Here is a 17,518-nt window from a genome sequence, read left to right as displayed (position 1 = left end):
ATCATGACCTGAGCTGAAACCGAGAGTCACAGGCTCAACCAACTGAGGCACCCAGGTGACCCGATACTGTTTCTTTTTGACAAAGGAAGAAAGCAGATGACTTGACTCACAAATGAGTTATTGAGGACTAGAACGCACAACTCCTGACACTAGATCAAAAGAGAAGTCCCTAATCATGTGTCACAGCTACTGAAACCTATTTGACACAAAATCCTCAAATCCTTCTGTTTATTGGTATTATCATCTTCCTAATGGTAATAGCTACTCTATGGAGCATCGATGACTTGGAAGTTATTATAACAAGATTTTCATATATCCCTCATGCAACTCAATGAGTCAACTATTAGTATATCCATTTACTCAAGAGAAAACTCAAGGAGTGCCTTATTCAAGCTCACAATGCTAATCAGCATCAAATCTCACATATAAATTCAGGTTGGTTTGGTTTCAAAGCCAGTAGCTTGAACTACTAAGCTATACTGTGCCTTTGCCAATTTATTTCATGTTACTCTCCATTCAACATGGCCAGTAGCTTGTACTGCCATTCAGGACAATGTAGGTAGTTGTACACGGAGCTGAAGATGTTTTGTAGCCGCACTAGTACTCTTAAAACTGTGTTTTTATGGGGCGCCTGGGGGGCTCAGGTGGTTAAGCGTCCACCTTCAGCTCAGGTCATGAGTTTGTGGGTTCAAGCCCGGCAGAGGGCTCTGTGCTGACATCTCAGAGCCTGGAGCCCGCTTCAGATTCTCTCTCTCTCTCTCTCTCTCTCTCTCTCCCTCTGCCCCTCCTCCACTTGCCCGCACGCTTTCTCTCTCTCTCTCAAAAATAAATACACATTAAAAACATTTTTTAAATAAATAAATAGAACAGAATAGAATAACACTGTGTTTTTGTGATCAACCATCAAAGTCCAAAGTAGACATGTACTGGTCGTATGCAAGAAAGACCAAAAACAAAACAAAACAAAACTGCCCTACACCTGTCTCCTCTGCATTCACCATTTTTACTGTATCCACCCGGGCTCCCTGCCACCACTATACTATCCTCAACTGCTGCCAAGGTCAAACAGAGGGAATTTCCAGAAATGGACATGGCCCTAGGGGCAGCCCTCAAAAAACAGGCAGGAATCTGTGTGTCAACACCCAGTTTCCCCATCCCTAGCATTAGAGAGCTCTGAGGCCATCTCAAAGTCCTCTCACCAGGTCTCCCCAGTGGGAAAGAACTTCCACTGTCCACACAGAACCCGGTCATCAACGATCCCTGAATTAGCAGCCGGGTCTTCTCCATTTCCTTCCATTTTCCTTCTCCTACTGACACTTCCTGGGATCACTTCCCTGCCTCCTCACCAAAAAATAAAAAAAAAAAAAGCTGCATCTAGTTACCCCACAAGATGAAATCACTTATTTGGGAATAAATGTGGTTCAACACATAAAGAGAAAGTAGCAACTGCTTTTCCGTATTCTACAGAAATATATGATTTGCTCTCCCTACCTCTTAGAATAAATACACCCCCAGAAGATAATAAAGTAAATCATTAATGTTATTTATTATTCAAAGTTAGTATTATGGGCTGAAGGCGTCGCTTCCCTTGAAAAAAACAAACAAGCAAACAAAAAACAAACATCAAAACACACACACACACACACACACACACACACACAGAAACAAATTCCTATGCTAAAGTCAAGCCCCATCATCTCAGAAAGTGACTACATTTGGAGACCAGATCTTTCAAGAGGTGAGGAAGTGAAAATGCAGTCATTCGGGTGGCCTTTAGTACAACATGGCTGGTGTCCTTTATGAGAAGAGATTTGGATGTAAAGTTGTATAGAGGCAGGGCCAGGGGAAGACAAAGGGAGAAAATGGCCAAGGAAAAGCCAAGGACAAGGCCTGAGCCAGGGCCTCAGAAGGAATCAGCACTGCTATGCCTCCAGAACCGTGAGAAAATATTTATCTGCTGCATAAGGCACCCAGCCTGTGATACCTTGTGGAGGCAGCCCTAGCGAACGAACACATTCGAGAGGCCCAGACAGTATCAGCCACTGCCAAGACACTGCCATCTATAAAATGCCTGCTCTGTGCAGCAACCAGGCCAGGCAATTGAAGCACGTCAGTGATGGTCAGGCTAACAAATTTCTATTTGAGAGACGTGTTACCGTCCCCGTGTTACCGATTAGAAAACTCCCAAGGAAGGTAGGTAACTTCCGTGGTCTCATGGCTTCTGTAAGAAAGGCCAGGATAGGAAGATTCTATCTTAGGTTTGTGATAGGAGCCTCTTAAAATAAAATCGGCCTATCCTAGTCCATTTTTACGCTATTAGCGATGTACAATGAAGGACCAGTCCTTTCGTTTCTCCATGATGTAGTTTCTCTAGTTGTTAAAAACAAGGAAGCGTAACTCTGGGTACAAGAGTAGGTCATAGCCTTACAAAATGGTACCTTCAGAATGGATTTAAAAGACATTGTGGTAGATCTGAAAAAAAAAAAAAAAAAAAAAACAAAAAACATTAGCCGAACCTAATTCTTCAAGCCACTGTGGTAATTACATGGCAGTGACACAGCGGCCTTCCTACATGAAGTTTCATCCATTGTCAGCATTCCCTTTTTCTCTTTGACTACAGGTGGCGAGCCATCCGCGTTCCATCTCTCCAGGCAAAGCCAACCTAATCAGCCAACAACAGAGAGTTCACAAGTGTACAGGGGCCCATTATTCATCACTTCTGCAGCTACTGTAGCCCTAGTTAGTGATTAAATATTTAGTGTCAGTAATATAGGCAACAGAGAAAAGAAAATACTGCACTTCTTAAATGCCTTGGAAAGCATATTGAAGGCAGCCAGTCAATCACTTGAGTGGCAGGCTCAGAGTACCTCATTAAAGGTGCTAAAAAATAAAATGTGCTCCAGATCCTTCCCGCTTGCTCTCTTTCCCTATTAGGCACTATTTGGGACATTCTTGTTTGAATTTTAGAACTAGCTTGAAGCAAAACTCACTACCAAGGACAACGGAGGAGAGATATTATAAATTATTTGCTTTACCACCAACTCGAGGTGAACTTGATATATCGCCTGAGGCATTACAATGCTAAGGAAACTGGGAGCTGTCCCCCTTTCCAGAGCACAGAACGACAGACTCATGGCATGACAAAACAGAAAAATCTGCCTCAGTTCCACCACGCCTGCCCCCTCCACAAAACCCTAATGTATTAATGCGCTGGCCTCCAGATGTTTCTAAACCAGACGCAGGCGTAACTACAACAACGCATCGGGAAACTATTTGTATCTTTGCTCCCTGAAGCTAGCAGTGCCGTCCATTTTGAACTTGGGTTACAAAATGGGGGTTCTTGTATCCAAATGAGACCTCTTCAGGGTCTAGCAAGGGCAGACGTGACTCTGACACTCAGAAACTCAAAATATGATGGATTTACCGATTCAAGTCCGGCACATATGCTCCAGCTGGCGCACTAGGCACTGGTCAGATCTTTCATACTTGGGACTTAGGCCACCTCAGTTGGAATCACTTTGTAGTTGTGAGGGTACACTGATTGTGACACAGGCCAGAAGTCACTATGTATACCCAGGCAGTAGAATTTTTTGCTTTAACTGCTGTGTTCATGTGCTACTCTCTGAGAACTTGTCTTTGAACTAGCTACATCTTCTTGCAGGGACATGTGGCTCCAAGCATCAGCAGCCATGGGGAACCCCATTCTATACCCAGGTGAAAGCTGACTGCACTCAATCAGCTCCAGACTCTTTCCAGAGCAAAGCAGTCGTCTCTGCTCCTCTCTTGGCTTTCAAAGTCATTCCTTGCCTTTTACTGTTGGTCTCGACACATGTCAGGCATCCCGGTTGGACAAGGAAACCCAGCAGAAGTGGATACTTCCATGAGCACAGGGCTTGAGGTCAAGAATCCATTATTCATGGATTCCTGGGACATTCCCCTTCAGAGGCTACCCTGAGTTAGGTCCCATTACCAGTGATGACCTCATCTCAACCACTCCACTCTCTGTACCTTTCTATGGCTTAATGATTCCTACAGCTTGCATTTATTAACTAATCCTGCTGAACAGATTACTTCTTTTTTCCCTGGCCTCAACAACCAGTCCCATTTCTTAGAAACAAAGCAACTGCTTTCAGTCCACTAAAAATACAGCACCCTTAGAAAATAAGTTTTAACTCTTAACTTTTTTATGCTGCTTCTGGAGACTTCCAACCATCGTTGCATCCCTGAAGGTCATGTACAGCAGAGGTCCTGAGTTCATACACCTGTCTTCTGGGCCTGCAAGTCTCTGTTACTACTCTATCAAGTCCCAATGGGGTAATCAGCGATTTGACATATAGTCCCATTGACTATTAGCCATATTTTAAAATCATGTGTACTGTTCATTCTGAAATAAAACTATAGCCTTGCACACTGACCAAGACAAATAATCATCCAACTTTTTATAATTTTTGTGCATACGACAAGAACGGTTTCAAGTTTGTGGCAAGCATCATTAAATGTGCTTTTAATGTTTGCCTAGAAATCCACCTTTAAAAAAAAATGTGCAGACTGCAGGGAAAGAACCTTTTCATTGAAGGATCATTAATACATTTACATTTTAAAATTACACCCCTAAGGGGGCCCGGGGAAACTAGTTATTTTTTATTTTAAGTGTCACTTGGTATTCCCTTTATTGCTATACTTTGTAGGTCAGGACAATGTAAGGAAATTGAGCTGAAAACCACCGGATGGCCAAGATCTAAAAGTCAAAATGTCACAGTAAGGATACAGATATGTAACATAATTGTTGCCTTAAGAGAAAAACAGAATGGTCACTGATCCTTTGCGTTAGACTTCCATTACCTACAAACTAGCCTTAGACTTTCTTCTCTGTGCTGTGAAACACAGGTGGTCAAGTATAAATGATATACTACAGTCAAAATGAAAATCCCTCACCCCTTCAAGGACCTAATTTCTTTACTCATTTTTTTCAAATTGTGCTGAGCTGCATTTGCAAATGGAGCCTGCCTGCCTTGTCCCTTGAAACATAAGCCCTATTTCAGAAACAGACAGTGAAAAAAAAAAGTATTTAATATGACCATTGCTTGGGTCGACTTGCTTTAGCCTCAGGGTCCAACTTGGGACTTGAATAGAGTCTGTGTGACTGCTTTCCATGGTCTGCTGCATCATCATATAGCAAAACTGAATTGTTTTGACGAGAGCTGGTGAATAGGCTATGTTTGGACAGACCGGGTCTGTTTTTAGCCATTAAAAAGGGCTATTAGAACTGCTGAGCTGTCATTAGAGCACATTGTGAGGTGCCCAAGACAAAGCAGCGAGAAGCAAATTGGCTTTTTGCATCCAGAGGCCCAGAGTCTGGGAGGACAGTATGCTGTCAGGCCCCCTCCACTTAACAGTGCCAAGTGGAAACCAACAGTTGCACCAGGTGTGAGCGAAAGGAGCCCAGCTTGAATCAGACTCTGGAAAAGGGCTTTGGGTTAAAAAGAAACAAAGAAAGAAGACAAAGAGAGCTTCAAGTTTTTCTAGTACTGGTCAGCAAACCGGGCAATGTTTTCCAAATTCCCTTCTATGCGTGGCAGCGAAAGCTCATTAGTTTGGAATAATTGGAAGAAGGCAGGCGTTGGGCTTTCCAAGTTAAAATAAGGAATTACACAATATTTTTGGAATACGGCCATTGTATTACTTTATAGCCCCAGGCTAACGATTGCTATTAACCAAAGAGCCTATTTAATAATCCGTAGTCCAAAAGAGCAATTTGTAATTAGCACACCATTGCTGGTATGCAAATAGAATGCTTTAGGTTCTTGCCTTGGCTGTTTTCTTTAAGATTTCTTCAGTGGCACAAACATCCTTCTCAAATTCTCTTTACTATTTACTATTGATTTCATTGGTAAAGCCAATTATAATATAGTTATAAAACATGTCACAAAGCTACAGACTTTTAGCTCTGCCCCCCAATAGAATACTCCAAATTCTGAAGGCGTCTGCATTAGAAATTAGTGAGCTCCAGATATACAAAATCTTACTGTGTATCGAAACAGAAGATGCTTTTCATTTTAGTTCTCTGTTGAAGACCAGAAAATCAGCGCGTCCCTCTCTCTTGGGCCCCTTTTCTTCCCCCCTTCTTAGGCACCTGAGAGTTTAGCATGTCTCTATCCTTTATCTTTATATCTCCTCCCCTACTGCCTCCTCCTTACTCATAGTTTAATGTATCTCACTCTTTCCTACCTCAGTGTTGCGATCTCCCTAAACGTCATGCCCATCTCAAGGGACTACCTCATCTCGGTCCTCTTTCTCAAAGTCAGATTTCTTGCAGGGACTGTCCACCCTCACACACCCATTCATTCCTCAGCCTGCTGGAATCTCACTTCCTGCTCCATCCCCACCACAGCAGCCACTCTGCCTCACAGGGACCCCGGACATCCAGTCCTTATCTTATTTGATCTTTCTTCTCGAGGCAGAGACGATAAGACAACGTTGTGTCGAAGTTGGAGGAGCAGACTTTATAGCCTTCATTCCTGCCATCGTGGCCACCATCTATGTGCCCACTGTGCTATGGAGGTGACTGAAGAGAGAAGCTGGATCGAATGAGTCACCCCATACACTTGGTCTCTGTCTTGACCAGCTGGACCAACGTTTTGCCACTGGCCAGGCTTTCAGTGCATGTTCCCATCTCTAGACAATTCTGTTTCCAAAGTGAATGACTAAGTGTATTGTTCACATGTCTGCCTAATAAAAGAATTTAACTTACAATGCCCTGCAGGGCTAGCCTTGAGGGGAACGATAACGTCACAGTGGTTCGCTGCAGACTGGTGGTTCGCTCCCCTCTACCACCAAGACCTGTCTGTGAACCCTTCCTGAATTTTGCATGTTCTTGAGTTGGTTGTAGAGAAACCCTTCCAAATCCTCCCAAAAGAGCTGATGAAGGGGCTGATGTAATAGGAGACACACAGGTCTGGGTCGCCTATTTACATAACTTGTTAGTGTCCTCTGATTCTACCCAGGCCTGATCCCAAGTACGCCATGTTCATCACACAACAGATTACTATTGCCTTGCCAGATCTCATGACTTGGTACATCTGGTAACACACGGCTCTTGATGGGTAGCTCTAGATGCATCAACAATGGGTATCTTCTAATCAGGCCCTCGGTCTCTATTATGGTACAGTGTCCCAGGAACTGTGTTTTAAATCAAGTACTGAGCAGCAGAGAAACAACCTGCAGCTGCTGCAGAAACCTCTTAATTTAGACCCGCCTCTAAGAATCACTCAAGAATGCATGAGACCGCTCATCTCAAGTATGGTATAAGCTGACTTCGACACCAAAAAGGTCCAAGAGGTAGAGTAACAACTGTCTTCTACTTCATAGGGGATGTCCCAGTGTGACCATACTACTGGCATAAACACTATCAGTGTGAATATATTCACTTGCCATTGCTGCATAATATGGTGCCACCAGCTAAGGGGCTTAAAACCACCTATTTTTATTGTCTCTCAGTTTCCGAGGTTCAGGATTCCAGGCATGGTTCTATGGAGTTATCTGCTTGGGAGTCTGACCAGGCTGCGATCCTGGTGTGACTAGACCAAAGTCTTATCAAAGGCTTGAAGAGAAAATCCACTTCCAGTCCAATCTCTCGGATGGTAGACTTCCTCTCCGTGCAGCTCCATTGCCAACTTCTTACCTCAGTAGGTGTCAGCTAGAATCCCCCCACACTTAGGTCTCAAGGCTGCTCACAGTTCCCTGAAAAATGGAGCTCTCGACATGGCCATTTGCTTTTCCAAGGCCAGCAGAAGAACAGCTCTGTCTGTAAGGCATGACCATTTCCTCTTATGGGCTTTCAACTAATTAAGTTTGGTCCAATCAGGATAAACTCCTTTTTTTTTTTTTTTATCAATTCAAAGCAAGTGATTTGGAATCTGAATTCTATCCCCAAAAGCCCTTCATGAGTGTCATGCAAGATTACCTAATCACAGGAGTGACGTCCCATCCCATCACTATGTTCTATTACCATTAGTCAAGAGTCTGTGTTCTTTATCTAAAGAAGTATCTAAAGAGTATCTAAAGAGTATCTAAAGCATTGCGGACAATCTGACTTCTTTGACTTGTCGATTTTTTATAAAGGTTCGGAAAATTTGAAACCTATGTTTGCTAGTCTCAAGTTTTTTCAAATGTCTACATTTTCATCTTTAGCAGAAGTTAAGTATCTAGAGCTACCTGTGCTTGAAAGATTCAAAAGGTTATTATTTTGAACATTCAACAACCACAAGTAGTAAGGAATACCCCACTCCACACAAGAAAACCAGTGGAACATTAAAAATATGAACGATCTTTCAATTATCCATGAATTTTTAAAATTTCAGGGTCTTTTGCTTGTTTCTACAAGTTCCTTTTGGATCTTTACAGTTATGTTTTGCCGCCAATAGATTTCAATTCTTTCATTGTAGCTTCTATTCCTATCTCCTTTATCACTTTTCATTTTTGTATTTTACAGACTCATATTGCTAATTCAAGTTTTTAAGATCCTAGGTCGTGTCTTCTGATTCTTGATTGCATACGTTTCCTAACATTGTTTGTGAGTGTGTACCTTTTCTTCCCCATTATGAGCTTATCTTCACTGTTATGTGCTCTTCAACCCATACTTCTGGAAATTCTTATGTGCCCTATGTTGTTGAAGTGTCCTTCCAGAGGAGTTCTGTTTCCTTTTTATCATGGGGGACTAGATTTTGCACTCATGTTTCCATTTCAGTTCCAAATATCATAACTAAAATACATGCAAATTTTGTATCTATATTTATTTAATCAAGTTCAGGTTTTGATTTCTAATGGGGTATTTTTTTTTTTTTTACCTGCAGCTTTCTTGTCCCTTCCCTTAAAAGTTGGAGATATGTTTCTTGCGTCGAAAGGGGCAGGTCTTCTAGGATCTCATCTTCAAAAAAGGGCCTCAGTCAATCTCCCTGCCTCCTGAAGATACAGGACAACATCTGTTGCCTCTCTTAGAACTCCTATTTAGACCTAATATACTCCCAGTTTCCCTAGCATCAAATCACATTCTCATTGCCCTGTCCCTCAAGCCCATTAGGTCTTTCAAACATGACTATTTTTGAAAATAGAATTTCTGCTTTTCAGTGAGATGGTATTCAACATTACCTCAATCCGCCATGCTATCAGAACTACAAACACAGATAATATACTTCAAAGTAATATATTTAGAAGATTATACATGTGGAAGTAATAAATGCATGCAGACACAAATAAAATCATGAAGGTTATATTAAAATGACTCAAGTCTGAGAAGCATTCCTCTATTTCATGGTTACATCTGTCACTATGGCCTACACCTGTGTGACTCAGAAGTGGGAAACCCACCATCATGCATGGATTGAAAATCTCCATACACGTGGGCATGGACACTTTGTGTGAATGAGTTCCACAACAGAAACAGGGCCATAACCACACTTTACCAAAAAGGAAGGGACCCATACACTACATCAAAGTATCTTTAGTATCTCCCCAAAGGTAAACAAGTGGCTTGACACTTTAAATTATAGGAGACATAGCCAAAAGCTCCATGTGTCACATCATGGTCAGTTTTAGGTCAGCTCAGTAAAGCTACAGTGCCCAATCAATTAAACACTAATCTGGGGCCACTGTTAAGGCACATTGTAGTGTGATTAACTGTGATTTAATCACACTTTGTTAAGTGGGATTAAAGTTTATCTTCAGTTGACTTTATGTAAGGAAGATTCATCTAGATCACCACCTAGATTCAATCATTCCAAGGATTTAGGGGAAGAACTGAAGCTTCCTTGAAGAAGAAGAAATTTTATCTGTGCATCACGGCTTCAGCATACGCCTGAGTTTCCAGCCTGTCCTTCCAGACAGCCTGCCTTGTGGATTCCAGACTTGCCTAGCCAACCACCGCTATCACATAAGCCAATTCCTTGCCATTTGTTTCCTTATATGTATCTTTTACTTGTTTCACTGGTCGACCCCTGACTAATATAGATGACATTTTGTACTAGCGTTTATTTTATATATGTACAAGTATCTGAAAAGCTTGAACCTTGTTTGCTTACTCCCTTATTCAAAATAACATGAGAGAGATTTTAACACTCAAAGGAATCTTAGCGGAGACGCAGTCCATAAAATAGATGTCTTTAGGTACACAGAGTCTACCATGTGCTTTATGGGAGTATGAACAATGAATGTGAGTAGCACTCAGGGGCTGGGCTGCAAAAAGAGGCCAGAGCTGTATCCACTCAATTACTGCCCCATGTCCTGCTGTGCCTCAGATCCCTGGGAAACAGTCCTTCCAAGGACTAAATCAGCACCATCTCTCAACTATACATAACCTTCTCTTCACTTTGCCCACCCCCAATTTAGGGAGGAAACAGCAAACCAGCATAAAAATACATGAAGGATTGAACACACATAACAAGGGCTAGGAATATAAAGCAAGAAAGTATAAAGTCGGAGACTATGTCTTTATGGCCTAGAAAAGAGGAGGCTCAGCAGGAAACATGATTACAGTCCATAAATGTCTTCAAGTAACCATGTACATGAAACAGGGACTTACTTACCATGGGAGAAAATGCTTACTCAAGGCGAAATCGCATGAAGTTCTGGAATGAACGCTTTAGATAGGAAGAAGCACATTTTCGAAGGTAGGAACTAAGAGAAGATGAGTTATTGGCTACCTAAGACATTCACAGAACTGGTAAGATGGGCTGTGTCAACTGTTTTGGCATATAACAAGCCTGGTGTAGGGGATACAGACACATTTTGAAGGAAGTCATCTATTAGGACAACACAACGTGTGAAAACACAACAAAATTGCTGTCAACTTCGTTTTTAACCATCTACTTAAAACAGACGCTAAGTTTCCATGGGCAACATGGAAGGGGCTAGCTGAAAAGATAGTAGTCAGTCCCCCCCCAGAAAGCTCAGGACACTGTCACTACCAGCCTGGCCCTTCAATCAGCAGCCGAAGCAGTGGCCATACCCAGAGGCTTGTTAGAAATGTAGCTCTCGGGCCCTATCCCAGACCTACTTGTCCAGCTTTCTATTTCAACCGATCCCTTGGTGATATTACCCATTTCAAGGTTTGAAAGCAATTCAAAGAAAATACAAATGCTTACATGCTTTTGCAACCCTGAGTAAACCTACAGGAAAAAATAATAAGCTTCTTTATTAGAAGATCTTATCGTTTACTTCTTTGCCAAAATGATACAATGATATGTTAACTATAAAGAAGCCCCCTAATCGATGGCAGTAATGTCAGTGTTGATGCTCATGTAATTTCCTTGTCATACATTCTGTGAAATATTAGTAAAGTTACAGTCTGTCATGGATTGACTCTGCTGTTGATCATCTAATTTTTAAATTTGTACCCTGCCAGTGGACACATGTGGTCACTGTTGTCAAAAATAGTGGGGCGCCTGGGTGGCGCAGTCGGTTAAGCGTCCGACTTCAGCCAGGTCACGATCTCGCGGTCCGTGAGTTCGAGCCCCGCGTCAGGCTCTGGGCTGATGGCACAGAGCCTGGAGCCTGTTTCCGATTCTGTGTCTCCCTCTCTCTCTGACCCTCCCCCGTTCATGCTCTGTGTCTCTCTGTCCCAAAAATAAATAAACGTTGAAAAAAAAATTTAAAAAAAAAAAAATAGTGATTTCGCCAGGAAAATACTAATCTTTAAAAAGTGTCTCTGGAGTGGGGCACCTGGATGGCTCAGTCTGTTAAGCATCTGACTTTGGCTCAAGCCATGATTTCACTGCTCGTGAGTTCAAGCCCCGCGTTGGGCTCTGTGCTGACAGCTCAAGGCCTGGAACCTGCTTCGGACTATGCCTCCCTCTCTCTGCCCCTCCCCTGCTCGTGCACTCTCTCTCTGTCTCTCTCTCAAAAATAAACAAACATTAAAAAAAATTTTAGTAAATAGATAAGTATCTGGAGTTATGACACTGAATCGTTTCCCTCTGCATGGCCTAGTGGGAGATTAGCGAAAGAGAGCTAGGCCATGTGTGTCCAGGAAGACAGAAAGACGTTAATTTGATTGAAAGCCCCTTGGCTTTCCATGTCACTGCTTGTCAGCCATGTGAACTTCCTTCATCACTTCACTTTTGTGAGCCTCAGTTTACTTACTTGTAATAGAGAGATAATGATGCCTCCCCTTCTAGAGGAAAACCTAATGGGCAAACCAATGCCCATGGAAGAATTTGGTGAATTATTGAGGTCATGGAAGGGTAGGGGTTCATTAGCATCTCAGGGGAAGATTGGCAGTCTATGATTACTTGTCACTTGTCAAACTCGGGTTCTGGAAGCTGGTTGCTTCACTGCAGAATCCTTTGGTCCCCAATTTCTCAGACATTAAAAAGACTTCTTGTGGTCTAAAATTCTACTTAGGAAACTAACATAACTTTAGCTGTTAAGCCACCTGGCTCCTTGCCTGAAATCCAAACCAGAAGGAATAGCAAGTGAATTTTTTACACCAGCACCTTTTGTCCAAGGACAGCGGAGACTCTGACCTTTAGGTAATGCTTGAAGACCAGGTATTTGGTTCCATTAAGTATAAGTTTCCAGAAGATAGCTACTAATATTATAAACATATCTGAATTCTTAAACTAAGTTTGCAACCTGGCATTTCATCTATGTCTTTTATTTGTGCCACAATGATGTCTTTAAAAAAAAATCATGGCTAACATAGAATAATGCAGAGAGTCACATAAAAACATGTGGACTTTTGATTTTGATTATTTACATTTTTCCCTTCCTCAGTTCTACCCCGTGAAATAAAATCAGATAGCCATCTTTTTGTTGGCATACAGTAATTTTTACAACAAAAATAAGAAATTGACCAGAAAGGACCAACTAGGATGAAGTTCATCATGTAGATGCAGTGAATAAGACGCCTAAGATGGGATATTTACACCCTTTCCCCCCAAAATTTAATCAATGACATTGGAGTCAAGATAACTGTATGGGGATTTATTCTTGATTTAATTAATTAAAGTCGGTGAGCTATTATCAGAGTTGACAATAACAACTCGGATTTGTTCCAGCTGCTATACACCTGAGGGGAGAGCATGGCTTTATTTGACTCTTTGGGCCCACACAGAAAAGCTTATGAGGAATGAATTCTGGATTAGCCACCAGCTCTGTGGATGTGTTCAGGAGTTGATGGAATGTGACAGGGAAAGTGTGATCTATGCCAACTACCATATCATTGATTGTCTTATTACTACTAGCAAGAATCTAAATAAAGAGACTTTACATGCTCTAAATCAAAGGAAAAATACTCCAGGTGTATCCAAGTCAACATACCATTTTGCAATGCATAGCCCTAGGCTAGGCACTGAGGACACATGCACCTTGTTTTCTAAGACCTGGCAATAGAGTTAAAAGAGATAGATATTCGATACTCTCTTGGCCCTATAACCCGTGCCATGAACATCTATAATCCAACAAAGCAGGAATTGTTGTGTCCCCAAATCAAGCACAGTGCCTGACATATGACAAATGCTTCATAAATATGTGTTGGTTGAATGAATGAGTGGATGGATGGATGGATGGATGGATGGATGGATGGATATGTGAATAAGCTACTGACTATGGACCTATATGCTAACAACGTAGGGGGAGACAGCTTTTCATTTACAAAGGTTGAAACCCAAAGGGATTTATCAATTAACTCACAGACCCTATATCCTTTATTGTGAGGCTCAAATTGATTATCCTTGACCGCACCCCTACTTAGGGTCATGTGTAAAATTATCCATCTTTTCCTTTTATTCACTGACTTAGAGCATCAGTCATAATCCTTATCCTCTGATGGCCTTATGAATTCAGAAAAAGGAAAATTACATTCTATTCTAAAGAAGATGAGGTTCTTAGAGTAGAATCACAGTGGGTCTGATGTTGAAAATGTCTGAAGATCTACAAAGGGGGCAATATGAATTACGTTACATCCCAGGGAAGTATGCCAGGAGTTTCCTCCACTCGGTTTTAAATTTCATATCCACCTAGGGACAGTGAGGAAGAAATCTCCAAAATGGATTTTTGTATATGTGAACTGGTTACTCATCCCTTGATCTGCCCACCTCCTTCTGAATAAGGTATCCTACCTTCCTCTCCTGGTATCCAGAAAATAGCCCAACGGTTCCACCAAACACTTTCCCAAACATTGCACAAAAAACAAATCCTAGTGCAGCAACCCAGGTGAGAAGTACAGTTGCACAACAGCATGAGGATCCTCACTCTGGCCATCACGGCCAAGCTGCTACCCAGATTAACAAATTCCCCTGGTCCCAAATGATTGGTCTAATGGTTCAAATAAAGCACAAGGATACAGGAAACAAACTGATGGGTGACAGACTAGGAGGGTTGGGGGATGTAGACAAAATGAGTGAAGGGGAGTGGGAGACACAGGCTTCCAGGTCTGAGATGAGTCAGTCACAGCAATGAAAGGCACAACACAGGGAACATCATCAATATCGTAATAGCTTTGTACGGCGACACAAAACAGCCGCATGTACACCTGAAAGTGATGGAACACTGTGTGTCAACTGAACTCAAATGAAATGAAGACGAAAACAATTGGGCAATCTGAAGGAGAAAAAAAAAAAAAAAGCACAAGGAGCCATTGTTCTCAGCCATTGTCTGAGCCAATGAAGTTCAGACATTTATGTTCCTGAAGCTACATGGTTAACCCAAATCCCTCCACGGTCTTTTTCTAACATGGTTTAAGAGTCTGCAGTTCAGAATATAGTTTCTCCCTCATATTTGCTTCTCAGTGCTGCACACTACATGCACAAAATATATTCACCTTTTAAATGGAACATCGACAGAGAAATAGGGTTTGTACCTCTTTTTCAAAGTAAACATCTGTTAATTACTCTGGGGCTGGGGCTGGAAAAATTCAGGTTGTGTTGAGGATTTTACCAGTTTAATAAAACAGGACCGAAAAACAGCCAACATGACAACACCATTAGACTGATTGTTTTCTGTAGATACACAGAATATATGAATAATAATTTTCTCTTCGGAACTCTTGCTGACTTGAAGGCATGATCGAATAGTACATTTCTGATTAATCCAGGACCCAGTCCACATAGGCACATGTGCAGAGTTCTGATAAGGTGAAGAAAGATGTGTTTCCATGTCAACAATTTAAAGGTTGGAACTATTTTGAGTTGTTAATATAAACTTTGATATTAGCTCATTGACTTTGATGGCTTTGCGAAGAATAAACTCTAACGCAATTACAATGACTGCCGAAATGTACGAAATCTCTAGAGAAGCTGGAAAAATGTGTATGCCTGACAGGTTTGTCAATCACCTCTGGTCCTGATTATGTGACATTACCATGTGATTTTTCTTAACTGGAAAAATGACATTATAGTATCTCCTAACAGCCTAACACTAAAATACTGTATCACTCTTTACAGTTTCCTCCTCTGTCTTTATAGAACACCCCTAAATAAATAAACACATAAATAAATAAATAAATAAATAAATAAATAAATAAATAAATCAAGCCAGAGACTCTATCCTGAGGCATCATACTATCTCATCAGCTTATTAATACTTCAAAAACTACAACATCATTATCCTAACTACAGGCGGTAATATCACTGGCAGTAATTGGAGAGTCGTGATGACTCTGGTCCCTGGGTATTAACCCAATCAGCTTTTCTATTTTCTGTCTCTGGGATTCTCTTACTCAGAGACAAAATTATGTTTATGTTACATCAGAACTCCTATAATCTCAATAAAAAGAATGAAAAACAAAACCAAAATAAAAAGAGACTGCTAATCAATGATTATTAAAATCCCAGTGTCATTCTTCAGGGCCTAGAAAGCTCCAAGAATGTAAAGGGGAAGAGAAGCCAAAAGACAAGGGATCCAAGTCGTGACCAAGAACAGGGCCAGAGTCAAGTCAGTCCGGATTTCACTGTGAGGGGAATGTGGAGGCAAATATTGACGAGATGCCATAAATAATGCTGAAAAAATTTAAATTATCCATTTTCCAAATCCTGATCATTCCCAAATTCTAATTTCAATCTTGCTAAAAATAATGAGGAACACACTGCACTGGTTAATGTCTGGAATTCACAAATGGTGGCCAGAAGAACGTGCCCCTCCGATTTCTGCCAGGGAAGCTCCAGGAGCTACCCTCTGAGAATCCCACCGGTTTCTGTGCTCCAGGGAACATTGCTGCCTCCAGGGAACAATTGACCCTAGTAGAGAGATCAAGGCAACCCGGTGCCTGTGTGACACAGGACTCCCCTTTGCTGATAGCCTTGACAGACTTCCCTCAGAACTGTACAGTGGTCTAAGACACCTGCCCCCAACCTTGCCTCTTCTCTTTCTCCTTCAGTCAAGACCAGACCTCCAACACAGTCTGACAGTTTCCCTGGCCTTTCCTGAATCGATCCCCCTTCTTCCTGAAAATCATTCCTCCCAACAAATTTCTTGCCCCTTTAATCCATCTTGGCCTTTGCTTCTGTGAGGATCCACACTCACACATCCCCTAAGGGTATTGTGTATTCCCAGTGAAGATGTCAGGGTAAGGGATTAATATTTGTCAAACATCTACCATACACTAGGTATTTTACAAATATTATCTGATTTTACCATATGTTTTCACTCTTATGTGAATCCTGAGAAACTTAACAAAAGACCATGGGGGAGGGGAAGGAAAATAAAAAAAGTAAGAGAGGGAGGGAGCCAAACCATAAGAGACTCTTCAAAACAGAATAAACTGAAGGTTGATGGGGGTGGGAGGGAGGGGAAAGTGGGTGATGGGCATTGAGGAGGGCATATGTTGGGATGAACACTGGGTGTTGTATGGAAACCAATTTGACAAAAATTTCATATTAAAAAAATAATAAAGTTAAATAAGTAATATAAAAAAAAATAAATATTACCTGATTTAATTCCAACATCAATTCTGTTAGATAGTAGCATTCTACATTTAATAGTTAAGGAAGCTATACTCAGAGAGTTGAAGATTCAGACTGAACCAGAAGAAATCACCATTTTTCAGTCAAAAAGGATTAGATGTTGGCAGTTTCATGTGATTAAACCTATTTAATTTGCCGAGATCACACAACCACCAAGTGTAAAAACTCAAATTTTAGCCATTTCTGTCCTATTCCAAAACTCATGTTCTTTCCACTGTACAATAGGGCTGCAGAGTATTTGGTGAAGAGTGATACACATAAATCGCCCCCTCCCCCCAGAGTTTATTCAAAGTCTTCTTTGATATAAGATATAGCAAAAGTATCATAGAATATCAAATATACTAGGGGCATTGCAATCATTTCCAAGAATATTCTAGTTCTAGATATTTCCTCAATGTTCGTAATAATGTGAGCGTTACAATACAACATGAATAATATGTATGTGTAGAGTAAACCTTGATTTGAGAGCATAATTGTTTCCAGAAACATGCTTGTAATCCCAAGCACTTGTATATCAAAGTGAATTTCAAGAACCATTGGCTCAGTTGTGATCATGTGACATT

Source organism: Lynx rufus, unplaced genomic scaffold, assembly GCF_022079265.1.
Source record: "Lynx rufus isolate CCGP_SWC_20201006 ecotype Redwood Valley unplaced genomic scaffold, mLynRuf1.p SCAF_1, whole genome shotgun sequence".
NCBI classification, from domain to species: Eukaryota; Metazoa; Chordata; class Mammalia; order Carnivora; family Felidae; genus Lynx; species Lynx rufus.
Note: the sequence above shows the minus strand (reverse complement) of the source record.